This window comes from Phocoena phocoena, chromosome 4, assembly GCF_963924675.1.
Source record: "Phocoena phocoena chromosome 4, mPhoPho1.1, whole genome shotgun sequence".
Taxonomy (NCBI): Eukaryota; Metazoa; Chordata; class Mammalia; order Artiodactyla; family Phocoenidae; genus Phocoena; species Phocoena phocoena.
In genome coordinates, this window is record NC_089222.1 from 85,361,895 (window position 1) to 85,383,005 (window position 21,111).

The following is a 21,111-nucleotide window of genomic DNA, read 5'->3' on the forward strand; positions in this document are numbered from 1 at the left end:
TGGCTGATGCTGTTTGTGTTCTGAAGAGTTTGTGGTTTGGTATAGTGTGTAGTTTGCCAAACTTTGTAGAATGGTTATTGATCCCCTCAGGGAGGCCTAGTGGCAACTGAAGCTCCAGGGGTTAGTCATATCTAGCCCAGCAGAGCCTCCTCTAAGGCTCCAAATCCCTCCCAGTTTATCCCAGCAAGCAAGCAAGACAAATATTACCCCTTTCTATGTGTGCCATGACATGAAAAAGTTTGGGAAGTGCTAGTGTTATGGACTGAATGTTTGTGTCCCCCCAAAATTCATAGGTAGAAGCCCTAATTTCCAACGTGGTGGCAATAGCCCCATGCTTGGAACTTAATTTAAGCCATCACATTAAATAGCCTTACAGACTAATAAGGCAGTATAGCATGATAGTTAAATTCTGTGGACTATAGACAAGAAAGTCTATACAACACTTACCAGCTTTGTGACTTTATGGGAAAGTTTATTATCTTCTCTTTGGCTCAGTTTCCATACTGCACAGTTATAACAGTAATAATAATAATATTACTTACCTCCAAAAAAATTGCTGTAAGGATTAAATGAGTGAATATATCCAGAATGTTCAGAACAGTAGTAAGTACTCAATAAATATTACCTATTAATTTTTATCTTTTGATGCCTACATTAAAATCCCACTCTTCCGTGAACCCGTCTATTAAAATATATATCCACATTGATTTCAACTTCTTTGGTTTAGAAGTAGATCCTAAGAAGAAATAATGTAATATAAATGGAAAAGTCTAAGGCCTCTATGCTTTTTTTTTTTTTTGCGGTACACGGGCCTCTCACTGTTGTGGCCTCTCCCGTTGGCAGCACAGGCTCCGGACGCACAGGCTCAGCGGCTATGGCTCACAGGCCCAGCCGCTCTGCGGCATGTGGGATCTCCCCGGACCAGGGCACGAACCCATGTCCCCTGCATCGGCAGGCGGACTCTCAACCACTGCGCCACCAGGGTAACCCCCCTATGCTTTTTAATTTTGGCCCTCCAGCCTCCTAATATTGTGGCCTCTGGGAATTTGATTAAGATTCTCATACTCAGTTATGTTTTTATTTAAAATGTGTAAACATTAGCCATCTTAGTGTTTTTATCAGAATTTAAATGAGATAATATGTTTGGAGTCTACAGTCTTGCCTGGACAATAAACAGTTTTGTAAATGTTAGTCTTTTCTCCCTTATGGTGCTATAAAATTGTTTTGTTTTAGCATCTATATGTATCTATTAGTATCTCTGGGTAGGTAATTCATATATTTCTGCCAGTGCCACAGGCACTCACACATTAGTCTGAGACAGTCAATAAATATCTATAGGCTGTACAGAGGCAGTGATATTAAATGGTGAGCTGGTACAATTCTCAGTTTATCACAAGTTTTCCTGCCTCTAACATGGTATGTACTCTTCAAATGCCCCATTGTTTGATTCAATAGTGGTAAATACAAAGGATTTTTTTCTTGGTCTGTTGATTTGTAAAAGATTTTTATTCAAATGAAGAGAAAATTTTTTATAAAGCAGTCTTTAGTTTCTACTAAATATGAACATATAGAATTGTTGAAATGAAAAAGAATAGAAACACAGTTTTCAGAGTGATGCTGATATTAGTTGATGATGCCAAGGCACCAATGAAGAGTGTATTTTTAAAATTGAATATGCTCTTATTTCTTGTTTGTTGATTTTAAAGGTTATCTAAACATGTGAAGAAAAAAATCAAATTTTTCCAATTTGAAAAGAACAAAAACAGCTAAAACCTTCTTTTAAAATTTCGAAGCTATTATGAGACTATTACAGAAAAAAGATTGTACATGAAAGAATTTTTTTTTTTAAATCAGGTTGCTTTGCCTTTCTTTAGTCACTTCAAAAGTCTTTGTCAGATATGAAAAAGAAATATTCTCAAAATGAAGAGTAAATATAATTAAAATGGTTCCTTGCCTTGACATATAAGCTTCTTATCGGCAAAAATCTTTATAAATTTAATACCATTGAAACTTGGGTTTAAAAGAAGGAATAAGAAAGAGTGGGCAGGGAGGGAAAGGGAGAGAGGAAGAAGTTTGATTTTTTTATGAGTTGACATAGAAATGATGGTAAGTGAAATTATATTAAATCCTTAATTGCTTTTGATGAGAAAATTTTAGATCCGTAGTATTTTCTTTTTATTGCCGGTATTTGGCATGTACCTAGCACACAGTAATCTCTTTTTAATAGTTAACTAATGAATGAATGATATTGGCTAGGCCACATTAGTTTGCTTTAAGCATAGTTTTCTGGCAACAGAAATAATTAAGAATATAGTCGATTCATCATCAGGATCAAATGTTTATCGAATACCTACCTTACATTCATTCTTTAGCAGGTAGTATAGGGCTATGGTTAGAGTTTCACATTCTTGAACACTTAGCTGTGTGACCTCTGTGAGCCTCAGTTTCCTCCTGTGTAAAGTGGAGATTTTGAAAGTGCCTAGTTCAGAGGATTGGGGAGAATTGCATGAGATAATGCCATAATGCACTTGGCAGAGTTCCTGACAGATAGTAAGTGCTCACTAAATTTTAGATACTGGTATAAATATTATATTACTTATAATATTATAAATAAATATATTACCCCATAGAATTGTTATGAAGAGTTAATGAGTTAACATGTTATTACAGTGGTACCTAGGACATCTAAGATTTCAACAACATATATTAAACAATTGGAAAGCCCAACACAAAATAATGAGGATTCATATTGACAGTTTCTCTGAAAAGAAATACAGTCTAATTGGGGAAAGGGTTCATATATATTAAGAGATAAAAATCAGTAATAATGAAGTTAACATTTATTAAGCATTGACCCTCTGTTGAGCTCTAATGTGCTTTATCGCATTTAACCTTCACAACAGCTACATGACATTGGTATTAATGTTACTGTTTTACACAGGAGGAAACTGAGGCACAGATGTTGGTAGAGTTAAGCACTGCTGGTATCTTGGGTAAATCTCTTGTATATGACTCCAGATCCTGAGCTGTTAACCACAGGTGCCAACAAGTGTGTAAGTGTTCAGGAGGGAAGTAAACACTGATCACTGGCCACTTCGGGAAGAGCTTCAGGGGAAGTAAGGAGTACTGGGCCCTATGGTGTCAAACATTCATTATGTGTCAGAGTCTGGCTCCCTCCATTTGCATCCTGGCTCCTCTACTTACTGGCTATGTGATCTTGCATAAAATTTTAATCTCTCTGTGCCTGTATTTTCTCATCCATAAAATGGGAGTAATAATAGTATTACCTGGCAGAGTTGTGAAGATTTAATGAGTCAATTCCTGTGATTACAGTGGTGCCTAGGACATCTAAGAGTTTGATGAATGTTGATGTTAATATCGTTACTGTTACTGTTGCTGCTGCTGTTGTTATTAGTGACAGCAGTACTTTGAAATTTTTTCCTTCTTAATGAGCTAGCGTTTAAAATTTAAAGAGAAGCTAATATTTCAAAGGTGTAGATCACAAGGAGACTTAAAGCATGGTTTTTCTACTTTTGCCCAAGAACTATTCTTCAGCCTAACATGATAGGGAAAGAAAACACATTATGTCAGAGGATTCCATTGTATATTTAGGTGAAAGAAATTCAGTAAGAGAGTATGTTTGCTAGCCTTATGTGTTTTTTTTCTTTGCTTTGTGCCTATCGATTGATATTTCTCAGTTAACCTTCTTAAGAAAACAGTAATATCAAGTAAAAAATTATTGTCATTTTTACTTCTTCTGGACAAAGATTATTTTTGAAAATATGAACACAGAGGCTTTAAAACAGAATCTTGAGAATGTTAGGCCACAGTTCACACTGTCACGTTTAGTCCATTTCATTAAAGGAATAGTGATGTGCTTGGTGGCTAAGTGTGTAGAAATCCAAAAAAAAGGGAAAAAAGTACAGTAACCTTACTCGTGAGAAGAATATGGTAATATTCATTGACAGGGGAGTTACAAGGAGCAATTATCCCAAGCTGTGTCTTTCAGACAGTGCTGTCAGCTTTTCCACGTTGATGAATGCAGCTGAGCTTGTGATGCACGGGCAAGAAACTCCGACGTGACTGGAAGACCGGGACATTGGCCACCATATTAGCTATACCAAAGGAAAAAGTATATGTAAAGAAAAGATGGATTTTAAAAACGTTTGTAATAGAAATGATTATTGGCAGCACTTGACTGGATTTACTTTCTGCTGGTGACCCCAGCAGAAGCATTTTATCAGATACCCATTTTCTTCTGCCCTTTTTAGAGGCCCTTTAAAGCAAGAAGGCTATACTAGAACACCAATATTTTTGATGTGTGTGTGCATGTGTGTTTATGCATGGATGTGTTTAAACACGCATCACATTTGGAATGTTTTGTAATGTTGGGGATTAGGTATCACGTGGCTTTTTATAAATCAGAAGGCATATCTAATATTTATTATTTCAGGCAAAGAAAATCCATTGCAAGGTCTGGTTTTCTTTTATTTTTGTCTGTGTTTCCTTCTTCCTCCTTTGGACAGAGTAAAGCTTAATTTTAGTATTTATAAGATAATTTGAAGTTATACTGATTAACTTTACTTTCTGGTATTCATTCACCTTAGTCTACACCTGTTTTTACACACTCAGTATTGGGTTTTTTTAAGTGTAAATCTTTGAGGCTATAGGAATTACTAATTAAAAATAGAACAAGGTACCACATGCTCAATTCCTCTCCTTGCTTCGTTTCTTTCCATTTCCCTTTCAGTACTCAACTACAAACTTTGTCGCCTGGAAGTACCTCTTTACATACACATCGAAACTACTGTGTGTGTGAGCTATAAAACAACTTAAAACTTGTTCAAGGCCCCAAAGCCTGTTCTTCACAAAAGAACCTTTCTTGCCCGATTTAGAAAGTGTTTTGAACGATGCATAACTAAGTAGAGTAACTAAACAATTGCTTTTGAGCATCTGAAGCTTGCCCATTAAGATTTCTATAGCCTTTTCTTTTGCTTCTTGTGGTTTAAGAAGTGATTCATGTTCAGTATATGAAAGTTCTGGGTTCAGCCCCTTGAGCTTTTTAGTGGAAGGGTCTGCACAAAGCGAATCAAATAAATAAAACAAATAATGTAAGAACTGAGGGCAGTTGAACTCATGCAAGTTTATGCACCAAAATATTTTATTCCTGGGAAGAAAAGCTATCTCCTATATATTTTAGTTTCCTAAAATCCCTAGTTTTCTTAGGAAGGTACGCAGGAATCAAGTTGTTTGTAAACAACTGATTCAAATATTACCTGGAACTTCGTAGAATAACATCAATACCTTTCATATAGGAAAACCATTATCTACCAATAGGGGTGAATTATGAACATATTCCAACTGAGCAAAAGCATAATCAAGTGCATTAATAATGCTAAATTTTAGATGTTGCACTGATGAGGTATTTTCTATACAAATAAAAGACCAAAGTGTATAAAATCTCAGGATGTGTGCCTGAGTTAGAATTACAATGCAGCTGTCATTTTTGCATTTCCTGGCTTTCATGAACCATTACTAGTGATCCTCTGTCATTTAAATCAGTGGAGAACATGGATTTATCTTAATTTTCACCCTTTGTTTCCCCTTTCTGTGATAACAGTTATGAGATATGATGATGTAAAATGTTCCTACTTATAATGGTTTCAGCCTTGTCCCTTGGCAGCCTAAATCTTCTAGCTAATTCACTGATCAGTTAAATAGTTGAGGTTATTATTATTATAATTATTATTTTACATTTATATAGCACTTTCCTCCAAGGGGCTCAAGGCATTTTACACACAGTAAATTACCAAATAGGAATTAATCCTTATATCACCCTGTGGGGTAGGTACAGTCACATAAATGAAATTCTACAGAAGCCTCGCCTGTGTCACAGCTCTCAGCTCTATTCTCCCCACCAACCCACCAACCTGCCTCACTGAAGGTAAAGCAGAATGCTGTTGGCATGGCAGGAATGGCTCAAAGCAAGATCTTTGGGAAAATGGTCCTGTGTCCTTCCTTTGGTTCTTCGAGCTACCCTGGAAAATATCACTAATGAGAACATCTAAGCATACACATCTTGATTTGCAGTTAACAGATTGAAATAAATTTCACCTACATGATTTAATTTAATTCTGACTCAGACAAGTTAGGATGTGTGGTCCTAAAACTTTATTTATTTTTTTTTTGAATTTTATTTTATTTTTTATACAGCAGGTTATTATTATTATTATATGTGGAACCTAGCAAAATGGTACAGATGAACCCATTTGCAGGGCAGAAATAGAGACACAGATGTAGAGAACAAACACATGGACACCAAGGGGGGATAGCGGCGGGGGGTGTGGGTAGTTGTGGGATGAACTGGGAGATTGGGATTGACATGGATACACTGATGACTAATCAGAACCTGCTGTGGTCCTAAAACTTTAGTGTGTACAAAAATTATTTGGGTAGCAAGCTTCAAATGCAGATTCCAAGGCTTTCTAACTTACAGAGAATCAGAAAGGGGCCCTGAAATTTGTATTTTCACCTCAGTTGATTTTTGAGACAGGTGATGCTTACCTATACTTTGAAAAATTTGAGCTGATTAAGGAAGAATTGTTAGTCCCCGTTCTACAGATCAGAAAATGATGGCTGAGGAAGGCAAGATGTCACAGTATTTGGCAGAGCAGGGACTAGAAACCAAGATTTCAAATTCCAAAACCCATACTCTTTCCATTATGCTACAGTGCTTCCCAGAAAGAGAAAGCAAAGAAAGAAACAAATAAAACAGTATTTAAATGTAAAGGAAATGAGAGAATGGTTCAATGTGCATGTGAAACATTTTGCACTATTATGAACTGGCGTCTCCTGGCTCTTTTGGAACTCCGAGCTGATTTGTGATGCCTGGACAGAGAAGCCCATCATCTATAGCACAGGGTTAGACCAAAGCCTGTTCCTTGATCTCAGAGCTACCTTGTTCGCTCTCGTCAAGGAGTCGCTCAACTAACTCTAATCCAGCGGGTGCCTGATGGACTGTAATGTTTAATTTTTCACCCTGCCCACAAAAAGAGTCCTCTACTTAATAGGTGCTGCCACCAAAATAAAAAGTGGGCTTTGCCAGGAAACCAAGAAGAGCGCTTTTAATGAGCTTCCTGTTTACGTGAGTGGGCCCTTTATGGAATAGGATGGGTTTTACATTTTTTATTTGAAGCATTCTTACTCCATTTCTAAGAGAGAGAGGAAAAAAATGTAACAGAAAATGGTTATGAACAATTTAACTACTATTTTTCAATTTAGTATTCCATTTGGGATAATTTCATTCATTTTTTGAATTAATTTTTATTCAGTTTTCTTTAAAAAGCAGGACAAGGCATTATAGGAAAAACTATAGACAGACATAGTGCATCCAAAGTTTTAATTTTCCTCTGAACTTCTTACTCAGAAGTGTCAGAATTCCATGGTGGGGTTTAGAGGTGCTTGTGGGATTTATTTGGGGTTTTCAGAAACCAGAAAAACAGACACGTGGTGTTACTCGTGGTAAAAATTCCCACGCTCTGCCTAAACTCACCATACTTTTCATAGGTGCTACTGTAAATTGTACTGAATTTCCAAGTCCTTCCTTTTCTCAAATGCATGTATCCCTTAGCTATGAATAATAATTATTACTATTTATGTAAAAAAATTTGTGTCTCTCTTTTTACTCTTAGAAATCATCTTCTGTCTCTGAATTTTTCACCTTTTATTTTAAACACTGATTATTCCCAGTCACTGAACAGACAGATTTTATTTAAAAGAGTCTAGAGCTTTGTGCCGTGGCAGTATCCTAGCCAATGAGGTTTATCCGAGGCGTGATTATTGCTAATTAAAAGAGTCTAGAAACCTTGTAACAGTGGGTAAGATGGCATCTATCCTTTGCCAAGGGTGGAAGACAGCAACGATAGGAGGGATACATTTGGAAATGTAATTTATATATGCTTGTAAAAGTACATTTTGTATCCTTCTCTGACTTGGCCTTTCAGGATAGTCAGGTTTGATTCCTTCAAGATTATTTTCTACCCAAGGTGGATGAAGATTTTGCCAGACGCTTAAACTATTTGGGGGACCCTCTTTAAGGAAAAGAATACAGAATTATGACTACAAATTAAGTACAGTGTCTTGGGAGGGGCTGTGCAAGTGAGGGGCCCTGAAGTTTAAGTTCCATTAAATTCATAGTAAATCCTCCTCTGCATATCCCCATTTGGGGCTTTCCAGAGGCATTCTTAATAAATATTACTGTTTCATATAATAACAAGATTATTTGAGGATAATGTCTAGTCTTTAGGTTAAAAGTAATAAAAGTATTGTAAAAATAATGCAAGCCTAACTACAAACAATCTGACTAACTGGTTCCCTGTAGTATGCATCTCCGTTTATTCAGGTTGACCCTAACTTAATGCAGGTCAACAAATACCATTAGTGCAAACATCTCTGCATGTAGCCTGGTATTTCAAGCAATACTTGAGACAATAAACTACAGGACAGGAAAAAAAAATGTCAACAGTTCCTTGAAGTTCTCTGTAATGGGATTATAGCTGTATTATGAAACTAATATCAAAAACTAGAGTAGCTTGAATTTGACCCACTGTCTCTTTCCTCTGAGTTGAAAAAGAGGTAAGAGACATGGCTTCCCCACAGCATTTTGCTTCTACCACCCATTGTTACACTTAACTGTACTGTTTCTTTTTGTTATTCAGTTATTTAAAGTGGAATTCATTTTCCTTTTCCTCTAGAATAAGATTGTAAGCATCTTGAGAGCAGAAATCAGAATTTTTTTTTTTTCTGAATCTTTCACAGTGCCAGAGCTTTCTTGTTTCCTTCCATTTTTCCCCCTCATGTTTAAATCTCTCCCTTTGCCTTGTTCTAGAAACAGTTTTTAGTGGTGGTCTCTTGGTAGGAGGTACTTAACAGTTTTGAAATGAACTGCTGTGAAAACCTAAACCCATCACTACCCTCCCAATTTCCCCTTAAGGGAGAAAGAGCAAATGTTTTGGAGCTAAATCTAGAAGTTAAAATGAGAAAAAGGAGAAGAAAAGATATTGGCAGCTCAGAAATGAATGACCTTCCATTGTCTTTGTGGCTAAGCCAGTTATTTCACCTTGGATTTCTTCATCAGTAAGAAGTGCCTGACTAGGAAGCAACTTCTGGGGTTCTAAGTGGGAATAAATAAAAGCCAATTTTTCTGAGGCCCTCAGTACATTTTAACTCCTGGTAACACTAACCAAAATAAAATTCAAAAGCACGAGGATAACTCCAGATGTGAGTAAATTTGTGCAACATCACATACTGGTAGTGTCCAGATGCTCACTTGAATGTCAATTTCAGTCATCCTCTTTCATCAGAAAAATATACATGTTGTCTTTGACAGTGAAACCTGTAAAAAGAATAAAATGTTGCATATTTGAATTTTAGCCATATTAAAGATAATTTTCACATATTTTATTTTCTTCATTTTCAAATTTAATTTATGTTGGTTCTTCCTTTCGTATGGAATCAACAAACTTTAACAGTGGTGTGGTTCTGAGTTAAATGTTTGCAGAATAGTTGTGGCTTAATTTAAAAATAAATTTCACACCTATCTTAGAGCTTGTGTTGTTCTCCCTTAGCTGGAAATTTCTCTTGTACAGAAATGGTTCTTAAACTCTTAGTTTTAGCCTGATTTACCTTCAGAGAGAAAGAGTGTTAGAAGTGTAGCTTGTGATCTGCATGAATGAATGCATATGGAAAATTCGATCTGTAGGAAAAAAAATCTGACCTAGAAAAATGACTTCTAATCCTTCATACCTCATTTGGGCTATCTTTTTTAAAAAACGTGTTTACTGCTTTCTATAAACCGTTTCAAAATATCTGTGTCAGGATAACGTTGCATAGTCCATAACTTCTTATTTTTAGACCCCCTGGGATTAAAGAAGAATATTAATCTGATTTACTCAGTAATGTAAAATTATCTTTTTATATTTGGCATAATTAGCCACCAATTATTTGCTTACCCAGTTCTTCCCTTAGCACTGTATCCAGGTTTGTCAGTTATATATTCAAAGTGGTATTCCTTCTAGGTGTATCCTTCAACTGTCAGACTACTCCATAGACTGAGTATCATAAATGTTGATGCAGCTGATGGTTCATGGCCAGTGTCTCTGGTATATAGAATCAAGATGGGGTTTCTCAACACAGCACTACTGACAGTTGGGACCAGAAAATTCTTTGTTGGGGGCAGATCGGTACTGTCCTGTGCACTCTAGGGTGTTTAGCAGTATTCCTGGCCTCTACCCACTAGATGCCAATAGCTCCCCTCAGTTGTGATAATCAAAATCGTCTTCAAACATTGCCAATTGTCCCCTAGGGATGGGGGTGCAGGACAAAATTGTCCCCTGTTAAGAAACACTAGATTAGTGGTATACATTACATACAACCAGAACCATTGTTTTTTGTTGTTGTTATTCATTTGCTGTTGTTGTTGTTGTTTTTAATGGAGCACAGAAAAATCTGATCCAAAGGAACTCAGTAATTCTCACCTGTGAATTTCTTCCATAAAACTGGGTTCTATTTTAAATGTTGAATTAATAGGCAGGACACAAAGTTTCCTTTAATGACTTATATGTCAGAGAAGGGGTTCTAAGATTCTGCATAGATGTCTATTTTATACTTTTAATTTATTTATTGGTCTCCTTATTATGGTGATCTTTCTGAAAGTCAGACCAAGTTGGCACACTGCTATGACCTAACTAAATTCCCCTTTCAACATTTGCCTGCTTCAAATAATTTAATTGTTGATATTTTACCCTTAGTGCACACAGCTGAAGAGAGATCTTTAGTGAAAACTAAAACTAACAGGTAAATCCATCTTGGCTTTGAGGCAGAAAGATGGCAGTTACACAAAGAGCTCTTCACTACAATGACCTGAGACAGTCCAAGACCTTGAAGTGAAATTTGGAGATCACCTGCCAAACAGACACCACAGCTTTGCTTGACTTAGTCAGCCCGATTTCAAATACCTCCAAAGACTCAGAAAAGCAATTTCACATCTTCACATTGGCTGTATGAAACCCCTTAATCCTCATAGTAACCGTAGGAGGTAGGTATGTTTACTATGCCATTCTCACAGGTGAAGAAACTGGACTACTAAGAATTTTAGTAGCTTGGTCAAAGTCATACAGCCTGTAAGAGATGGAGGCAGGTTCCAAATTAGTCAGTACTCCAGAGTTCATGATCTTCTAAAGTTCTTTAAAATATGTTAGAATTTAAAGGGAAACTGATGAGCTGGATTTCAAGCATCAATGAACAGGATATTTATCCAAAAGAATAAATGAAGAAATTAATCAGCCCTTCAGATTTAAGGGAGAGGGATTATCGGAAAGAAAAGAATTACATATTTAATAGCTATGTTATAGTAATACTACACTCCTTTTAAAATATATAGCACTTACAAAATTTTCAGAGAATATCTCAGTTCTGCCCAGAGAGTATCAAATTATTTTATAATCGCCCCTTTCCTTTTGAAGATTAAGAGAATATTATTTTGCTTATGAGCATCGTTGGCATACAACAGATGATTTCCATTTTCCTTCCTTAACTGTCAAATAATGCCACCTCTCATTAATATATTTTCCAGAAAACACAAGGACTTAGATGATAGATAAATCAGAGGTTATTATTTTTTTAAGTATGCATATCTAAGCATCTTTTTTTCCTATTCTAAACCCACTAAAAAAATTCCTAAATCTGGAATACTGTGGTTGAAAGAACATCTTGACACTTCTAGCTTTCTAAGCATCAATATTAGTCAACAGATTAACGCCCTTAATTATTAATTTATACCTTGTTACCCATTAAATGTTTAGTAACCACCGAAACATTTGTCACCTCTTTTGATTATTTATAATTTTTAAAAAATAATTCCAAACTGATGCTTCACCCAGTCTTCTAACTTGTTAGCTGGAAGTTAGGCTGCCACAGATCTGTGGCGGAAGAGGAGAAGAGGGGTGGGCAGTTGGCGAAGTAGAGGAGAGCCGTATTTCTTTCCAAAAGTGTTTATAATCACTGCAGCCTGCAGTTAGATCACATCTTAGTTGATGTCAGAATACGTTGGTTTAATCCACTGGCTGTCTTCAAGTCTAATGACATCCATGTTTCTAGAAATGATGAAATTATATATGTAGACTCATTCTTTTAAAAATTATTTTGCTTATAGTTATGCCATGCTTATCAAGGTCATTCTTCATGAGCCTAGCAAAGTTACTTTTCATATACATTTAAAGAGGCATGATTACAACATGGAAGGGAAGTTCTGATGCAACTTTAAAAAAAATTAGAGAACTTTTCATTGTATTCTTTTACACATTTCATATGTAATCTAGACTACCACAGTAGCTTTTATTGTTTTCTGCTTATATTATAAAATTATCTTGTCTAGCTTACATGATTTTAGAATCTGCATCTCACTGGAAAAGGTATTGGTAGTATGTGTCTTTGCAAAACATTGTTACGGATGGGATTTCCACCCATAGAAATTAGATAAGTCTCTCCTATTCCTAAGGAGAACCTCATGAATAGTTTTGTAAAAGAAAGCCACGAGTTTATCATGTTTTCGATACTCTAAAACCCCTTTTAATATGCCTATTTGTCCCTTGCAAATAAGGAGAACATTGCCTCGTCTTCCATGTGAGCAGTTTTTAGCAATTAACCAATCCCTAGCAATTGTGAAATCACAGAACGGAGTCAGTGTTCTCCAGTTCTGAACTTGAAGTTCCTGATAATTGAACCGTGGTTGCCAAAAAAGAAGAGGGTTCTGAAACCTATCACCACTTACCAGAAGTTCTTATAAGCAAAGAGAAATCATACTTTTTTCTTTTTGCATACAAAAAAACAGCAGCTAATTAATCTTTGTTGCCAGGTGAATTGGCTGTATTCAGAGGAAATAGGCAACTTGTAGAAAGAAAGTTTAACATGTATTTTAGAATTCTATCATGATACAATTTAGCAACTGATGTTGATGAGCAGATAGTTACTGTGGTTTATAACAGGAGAACCACTGTTAGCTTGTAATATTTCTACTGAGGCAAAGGAAATCAAATCATTTCTTAAGTGTGGAAAGTACATTATATCTCTTCAACAAGGCAATGTGTATGGGGCTGATGGAGTTCCACTCTAGATAGCACTATGGCCACTGCTAAGAACTATACAGCCTCTTGTCTATTCATAGGGAGATAGACATAGGGTGAAGGGAAAAAAAAAAGAATTAGGTGGGAAAGGAGCTAGGATCAGGAATCTGAATGTGCAATCATGAGAGATAACCTCCTGTAAAAACCAGAGAATGCAAGGGGCAAAGGAAGCATGGTGTTCATTTAGGATCCAGTCTGATCTTACCAGACTGGTACAGCTGGAGGAAGCATTCAATAAAAGTTTGTTGAATGGATAAATGAATGTAAACACCCAAAACTACACGATCACTAGCCCATAAGCTCAGAGAGTAGGGAAAATTAGACTTATTAGGAAACTGCCTTGGTAGCTAGTTACTTAGAAATGTCAATATGACGTCTGCTAAATAACATTTATTAACAACCATGTTTGTTTGCATTTTTCTCATAGTCAATGAATTGTTATGAAATCTCAAAATAACTTGTTCTCTACTCGCTTACATTATATTAATCTAGTTTGAATTTAATGACTGCCCTGTGTAAGAGACTCTGGGATGTTATGTCAGAGAAACTTTGTACTCTAAGTGCAGATGGTTTTACATAAGTGCAGAGAGTTTAATATAAGGGAAGTATAACTTTTATTTTAACACTTCCCTTAATAGTGACCACATTTTTGAAGGATTGTTTTTGTTTTGTTTTGTTTTTTGCCTGAAAGAGCCCAGTGACCTTCAAGTCCCTTTCCTGGTTAAGGCTTAAAGCTATCCTTTTCATATATTTGAATATTATTGTTGTCCATGTTCACACTGCCACCTTTCTGCACACCTGGACAAGTACTGTATCCCATTAGCTTAGCTTTACCCTGCTCAGGAAAGTTTAATTCCATCCACATAATTGGATAATTTATTGTACACTCAGTTTCAGATTAGTCATTGGTTAATTCAGCAAAAATTAATTGAGCTTCCACTATATGCCAGGCATAGTGCGAGATGCTGGGGTGAGCAAGTCATTTATAAATGTTTTAAGTAAGGTTAGTCCTATTGTCAATTCCTAAGGAATCCTAACTTATTCCCTATGCTCATCATTGTCCATTTCCCTTTAACTTGCTGTAAGCCTATTTTCTTTCCTTGTGATAGTACACAAAAACCATCTCTATGCCAGTTTTCTCACTTTCATTCTTCTACAGCGTATATGTAAAGCAGCTGCTTAGTGGCTCACAGATGCAAATTTAACACAGTAGCCATAGACCTAGTCTACTACTATGCGTATATATGTGTACGTGTGTGTGTGTGTGTGTGTGTGTGTGTGGGAGAGAGAGAGAGAGAGAGAGAGAGAGAGAGAGAGAGAGAGAGAAGGATAAGTAAGAGACCTATGAGAACTAAGATCCAGTTCAAGTTGTGCTTCAAGAATTGTACGCAAAAATGTCGCCATTGGTGTTGAGGCAGACCTTCGGTTAGTTTTGTTGTGATGATTGATGCATAGTGACATGTTGACACAGTACTACTTTTGTTTCTAAACTCCAATATTGGTTTATCATCTTCTCCTTCTTGAGTTGGCATATTTACAGGCTCTTAGTTCCTTGGTTTTCAGCATTAATCCTAATGTTTTGTCTAAAGTATAGTGCAGGTTTCCTTGTATTTCAATTCACTATGCTTGAAGGGAAGTCACCATAAGTAATGATTTTGCTCTACTCCTTGGCAGCACAACCACAAACTAGACAGTGGTTCAAAATCTCAGGGTTTGCAAGGGGCTATGAGAGACCATATGCAGCCTCAGGGAACTGCCAAAATGCTCAGATTAATTGTCTAGATACGAGTTCACAAGTCTCATGAACATTTACTTTAGAGTTAGAAGAAACTCTAAACTCACTAAATCACTGTTAAATGTCAGGGTAAACCACTTGGTTTTACTAGAGGAAAATGGAATCCATTTAAGAACCAAAATCCTAATATCTAAGATGAAGTTAATGTAGAATAGCACATGCAGGGGGAGCGGCCATGAAGCCTATGGCAGCAATTTTGGCCTCTGTAGACTTTGTACCAGGCAGCTGCTCTTTCCTTCTCCAGATTCACATTATAGACAAATTTTTGTTTATTCACATGAGTAGACAAACTCATGAAATGGTCTCAATCAGCAAATGGCTTTGGAAGCCAGGTAGAGTGAACCAGTCTTTGGTTTATAAATGTGCTGTGATGCTAATGGAACAGCTGCATTAACAATCAACTTTAATAAGGAAACAGGGGTTTGAGGATAAGAAGCTGAAATGGGTAAAGAAGAAAAACAAAGCAAATGACATGCCTGAAAAGTAAACTTTACCGTTTGAAGGAATATTATGCAAAATCCACTTGAAAATAATGAATGAGAGGGCCAACTTGATATGTTTTAAAGAGAGTTGGTTGAGATGAGGCCTCAGTTTGGCTTTGACAAGGCTATTGTTAATGTGGGGAGAGTGGGGTTCACATCCCCCAAAATCACATCTTTCAATCTTTATTTATGCTAAGAAAAGATAGCAAGAAAGTACATTGTTCTTTCCTCATTACCAGACCTTTCTTCTTTCTTTGCTTTTTTTGTCCCCGGACTATAAATCAGTTAACTAGGCAGGGTCATTTTCAAGAGCTTTCGTAATGCCAAGAGACACCAAATGGTGAGGTAGATCAAAGGGACAAAGAATTATAGAGGCATTGATCCATTTTCCTTAAGACCCTGAGTACAATGTGAACAGACTACTTAGCTCCAGGCTGCAAACCAAGTATTTTGCAGCAGACCCAGTCGGGATTTCTTAGGAAGTTCTCCCTGTTGCTTTTCATAGTTTAGATAATCCACATGAACAACCCTGATTAAATCAGTTGCCCCCAGGCTATGGGCAAAAGCATAAATGGTTTTTCAGGAGAGAATGGTCCAAAAGCCTGCCTCTTTCTCTCTCTCTCTTCCCTCTTCTCTCTATCTATATACGTCCTCATTTTTTTAGTTACTCACTTATATTTTTTATCCTGAAATTCTGTCTATCCAATGTAATGGTAAGTAGAGAGTATTACTGAAAAGGTGCCATTCTTCTCTTCATTTCATGATTCAGGTTTTGATTTTGAATTACATTACCTGTCTTCTTGTGCTGATTATGAACAGTTTTTTGAAAGGCTGTTATCTAGGGGGTGGTTATCCAATAATATTATGGAAGGTCAGAAGGCCTTTGTTTCTCAAGTCTGATTCTTTTTAAACCAGGCAATTACTCTATGGTTTAATAATCCTTACCTCAAAGTTCACTTGAAAGAAAGCTCATAAGATTTAAGGGGAAAAAAAAAAATCCCTAAAAATAAAACTTAGGCTAGTCTAGGCCAGGGTGGGAAATTCCATTGTGGCTAGAAGCCCATGGCAGGTAGAGTGGAATTTAATGAAGGAAACTGCTGTGTTTTTGTGTCTTTCTGTATGTTTTTCCTTTAAAACCAAGAGCTGGGCAGGCATCCCATTCGACCTGACGTGACCCAAGCAAATTGCTTCTTATATAAAAACAACTGCAGACTTTGAGAATGTGAAAATGCACTGTATCCTTCTCCAACTGAGGGAAACGAAAGCCTGAGAAACAGGACGGCCTTGTCAATACTCGTTGAGCAGAACTATCACTCAAACCTGATAAAGGGAGATTAGGACAAGCTTCCTTATGCCAGAGGGATTCATTATAAGTAAGACTTCTTTATTTATTTTTTATTCTCTTAAACAAGCACAAGTGGTAGATGGAAAATGCATTTTTTTAAAGACAGATTTTATGTAGGAAATGGTAGTATGCACAATTTTTTAAAGTCTTTTCATAGAACTCACATTTTTAATTTAAAAGAACAAATATTAAATTTAAAAAAGACAATGAGAAGCATTTTCCTTTTCTGCCACAGTCTCAGACAAGGGAAGGAGAAGAGATTCAGGGTGTGTCCACTGATATTGCATTCAGATGTGTTGTCTTGGCTTGTGTACTGACAGATTTATTTAAAAAACAAAGTTTTAAAAATGCATTGTGTGCTAGTGAAGTCACTTCATAAATCTTTTCCTTTATGAATTATTTTGATCACAAGGCTTGTTGTTTGAATCACTGAAGGACTATTCTCCCTAAAAGAAAAATGCCTTCATTTCCAAACTGTCAGTTCAAAAGCCAGCAACTTCCCCTGAACAGCATGCAGGGATCCAGAGGGGCAGAGAAAAAGGGACCACATGAGTCCTGACTCTAATATGAAGCATAATTCAGTTTAGATTTGTCGTGGTTCACAGAAGAGACATGTTTTGAAAATTTGGACCCAGAGTCCGTACTTTTCTAGTAAATGACTTAGTTTGAAATACTGATTCTGCTTTAGGAAAAAAACAAACAAATAAGGGAACACAGCCTTTGATGCAGCTGGTCTGTCAGAGGGCGGAAAGTTAGAATTAGAATGCTCTTCAAGCTGTGGCTGAATAATGAAGGGTAGGGCTTCCTAGCTGGGCAGTGACCACAGTCCCCTGGGAGAACAGAGGACAAATATTACCTAATGTGTACAAAGACTTTCAAAGTTAAGTTGATTACAAGCTGAGGGAAGAAGGTTGGATGAGGCAGCAAGGACTGAATTCCACCAGAAGGACCTGATAGGTGCCACAGGGCTCCACTCGGCCCTCAGTTCTCAGGGTTTAAGGGATGGGTACCAATAGGAAGCCAGTTAGGTTCTTGAAATGAATAGCCTGCATAAAATTATTACAGAGAAGAAAGAAAAGTAGAATAACATATTGGAATATATACATACATAGAGATTGGTAAATTGGATGAAGTTTACACTGTAGGTCACTGTGTGATGGGTAAGATTCTCACTAACCAAGGTGTAATTTGTAGCTAAGGACCTTGTCTTGTTCTTAATTTGTTTTCCTCACAGCACCTGGAATATTGTTGAGACATAAAAATAAATAATTAACAATTGGTCTGTTATATCAATTTTCCATGGTAATTGGTGAGATGGGGTAGTAGGTTAAAAACTCCAGATTAAATACTGGAGGCTGTCTGGAAGAGATGAATTTGAGACTGATTTCTAAAGGACAAAAGGGGTGGACAGAACTGGAGAGGCTGTTTCAGGTTCACTGATTCCAGAGGTATTTTTTGACCACTCCCTGCTTCAATCTGAGAGCTCCATTTTTCTGCTGCTCCATAAAATGAGCAAGAATTGTATGGGAAGGATGGAGAGCAAGTTTACATGACAGAAGAAGCAAGTTGCTAATGTAGGAGATGGGAAGAATATTAATAGGAAATGCATATTGTTAGAACAAGTGATGAGTACTGTGAATGAGTTTGATCTCAATTCTAAGTCGGCAATATGAGAAAATGGTTGAAATTTAACTCTGGAGTCTGACTACCTGGGCCACTTTATAAATTCATCTATATAAAATACGTAGTAAATGTTTGTCTTAGAGTGAGGCTTTATAAATGGTGAGGATGAAGTTACCCATTTTCCCTGCACAACTGTACCACATGTTCAGATTCTCTGTCATAATCAGAAATATCTCACATCACTAATCTCCCAAGCATTCTCATTAAGGTGCCTTTCTTTCTTTGTAACTGTATTTCATTTCACTCATATAGAGCAACCTGTTGAATTTAATTATACAAATATTTCCTGGCCATGTTTAGTAAATGGAATACATACCATTTTCCAAGGCACTGTGAATTACTTTTTTAAAAGACGAAAACAAAATGTCTTTTCTCATAAGGAAAAAGCAGTCTATTGAGAAAGGAAAACTTGCTGACACTTTGATTATAATGTAATTTTCCAAATCAATTTCTAAATACTATCTACCATAAAACAACACTTTTGATAGCTCTGATTTTGGTAATGGAGGAGTAGCTTGTACTATTTCAGGACAAAGATATCCATAGATAACAATTCTAAACTCTGGTTGCAATTTAAATAAACAAAAACAAAAAAAACCGAACTGCAATTGAAAACTGATAAACAATTATTTGAAGGCACTGGAAAGTGACCAAAAGCAGACAGAATCTGGAGTGAAACGTACTGGGTGAAATCCACATTTATGATAGCTTTTTCCCTCAAGGAACTTCCCAGTCTGTGTGGTATGGGACAGTTAGAATTGAAGCAGCAAACCACAATCTTATTGGATTGAGGTGTCAGAGGATGGAGTTCAGAGTTGGCAGAGTGGCTGAAATTAAGGGAGCAAATTTTGGAAAGGATGGAGCCACAGATGGGGGGCACCCATAAATCCGTATATAAACTCTCCTAATGTCTTGGCTGATTTGTGGACTATGCAGGTAGAGGGGAGTCTATAAGGACTTGGAGAAAAGGAACAACTAGAAGGCTGGAAGAGCTGAGAAAATATATCTGATGAAGGGAAGACAAAGTTAGGAGTATGAGTTTAACTAAGTTGTAAGGGTTTGGTAAATGTCTAAAGCTTTGCTTAAAACACAGAAGGGCCACACTTTAGAAATATAGATGGTGAATCAGGACTAAGAAATTAATTTGAGAAAAAGGGACAAAACAATAACATTGAAAGGCCCTAACAAAGCGCAAAACTAAGCCACCACTATGGCAAGGCAGTCAACCAGTAATTTAATTGCCTACTAGAATTAAAAACCATTCTTTAGAGGAAGATAACAGAACTAAGGGTCTTATATCATATATAAGATACAAATACAATTAAATAATGACTGGGCATGGAAACAGGAAAATGTGACTGCTAACCTAAAATACAAAACAATCAATAGAAACAAATCCCTAGGTAATGTACATGTTTTACTTAGCATACAAGGACTTTAAAGCAAAAGTTATAAATATATTCAGGACTTAAAGAAAAATATGGTCATAAGAGGAAGAAACATGAGAAAATAAGCAGAGAAATGGAAATTATTTTTTAAAAAGCCATAAAGTTAAGGTACAATATCTGAAACAAGTAAACAAAAAATAATTGGAGAGGCTTGACATCATATTGATGGCAGAAGAAAGTGTCAGCAAACCTGAATACAGATTAATAAAAATTATTAGTATAAAGAAGAGAGAGAAAAAGGACTGAAAAAATGTGCGGAGTGTCAGTAATCTGTAGAACAACATCAAACAGTCTAATATTCTTGGAGTATCTCAGGAGAAGAGAAAATCAATGGAATTATTAAGAAGAACCAAAGGGTTAAAGTACAATAGCTGAAATAAAAATAATTCTTGGCAGCAGATTGGAGATGGAAGAAGAGAAAATGGGACAAAAATGATATTTGAAGAAATGATAGCAGAAAATGTTCAAAATTAAGTGAAAAAGCAAAATTATACAAGGAAAACCACATGTAGGCATTGTTTTCAAACTTCTATAAGCCAAAGATAAAAAGAAAAATCTTGAAAGCAGCCAAAGGTATTTGGGGAATAGATTGCCTATAGAGGAACAATTAAGTAAATGTCAGCTGACACCTCATCATAAATGATGGAAGATAAAAACAATGATTAGAAAGAAAAACTGTCAACCCAGAATTCTACTTACAGTAATCATAACTTCCAAAGGTGAAAAATTAAAGAATTTTCGTATAAACAAAATTTGTTGTCAGCAGAACTCATACAAGAAATGTGAAAGAAAGCTCTTTAGGCTGAAAAGACATCAGATGTCCTTAGTTTTAAAAAAAGAATGAAAAACACTAAAAGTTGTAAATATCTAAGTACATGTAAAATAATATGTTTTTTATTCTGCTAATTAAAAAATATTCTGCTTGCTTAATGCATAAATTATAACTTTATCATGGATCTATAATATTTATAAATTTAAAAATATATAAAAATACTACAAAGGATGGAGTGGTGGTAAATAGAATTATACTCCTGTAAGACTCACACGTTAACATGAAGTGGTACAATATTAAGTCTAAGTAGACAGTGATAAATTAAAGAAGCATATTGTAATCCCAAGAACAACTGCTAAAAACCAATACAAAATAAGTAAAACTAAAAAGCCAATAATGGATTTA

At 36.1% G+C, this 21,111-nt stretch overlaps 1 protein-coding gene and 1 pseudogene across 8 annotated transcripts in view; both read left to right on the top strand.

Annotated features, from left to right (window-relative positions):
• ZBTB20 (zinc finger and BTB domain containing 20) overlaps window positions 1-21,111 on the top strand; it is a 798,335-nt gene that overhangs the window by 462,827 nt on the left and 314,397 nt on the right. The gene's annotated exons all lie outside the window — the stretch shown is intronic.
• LOC136122994 (U4 spliceosomal RNA) lies at window positions 7,786-7,854 on the top strand (annotated as a pseudogene).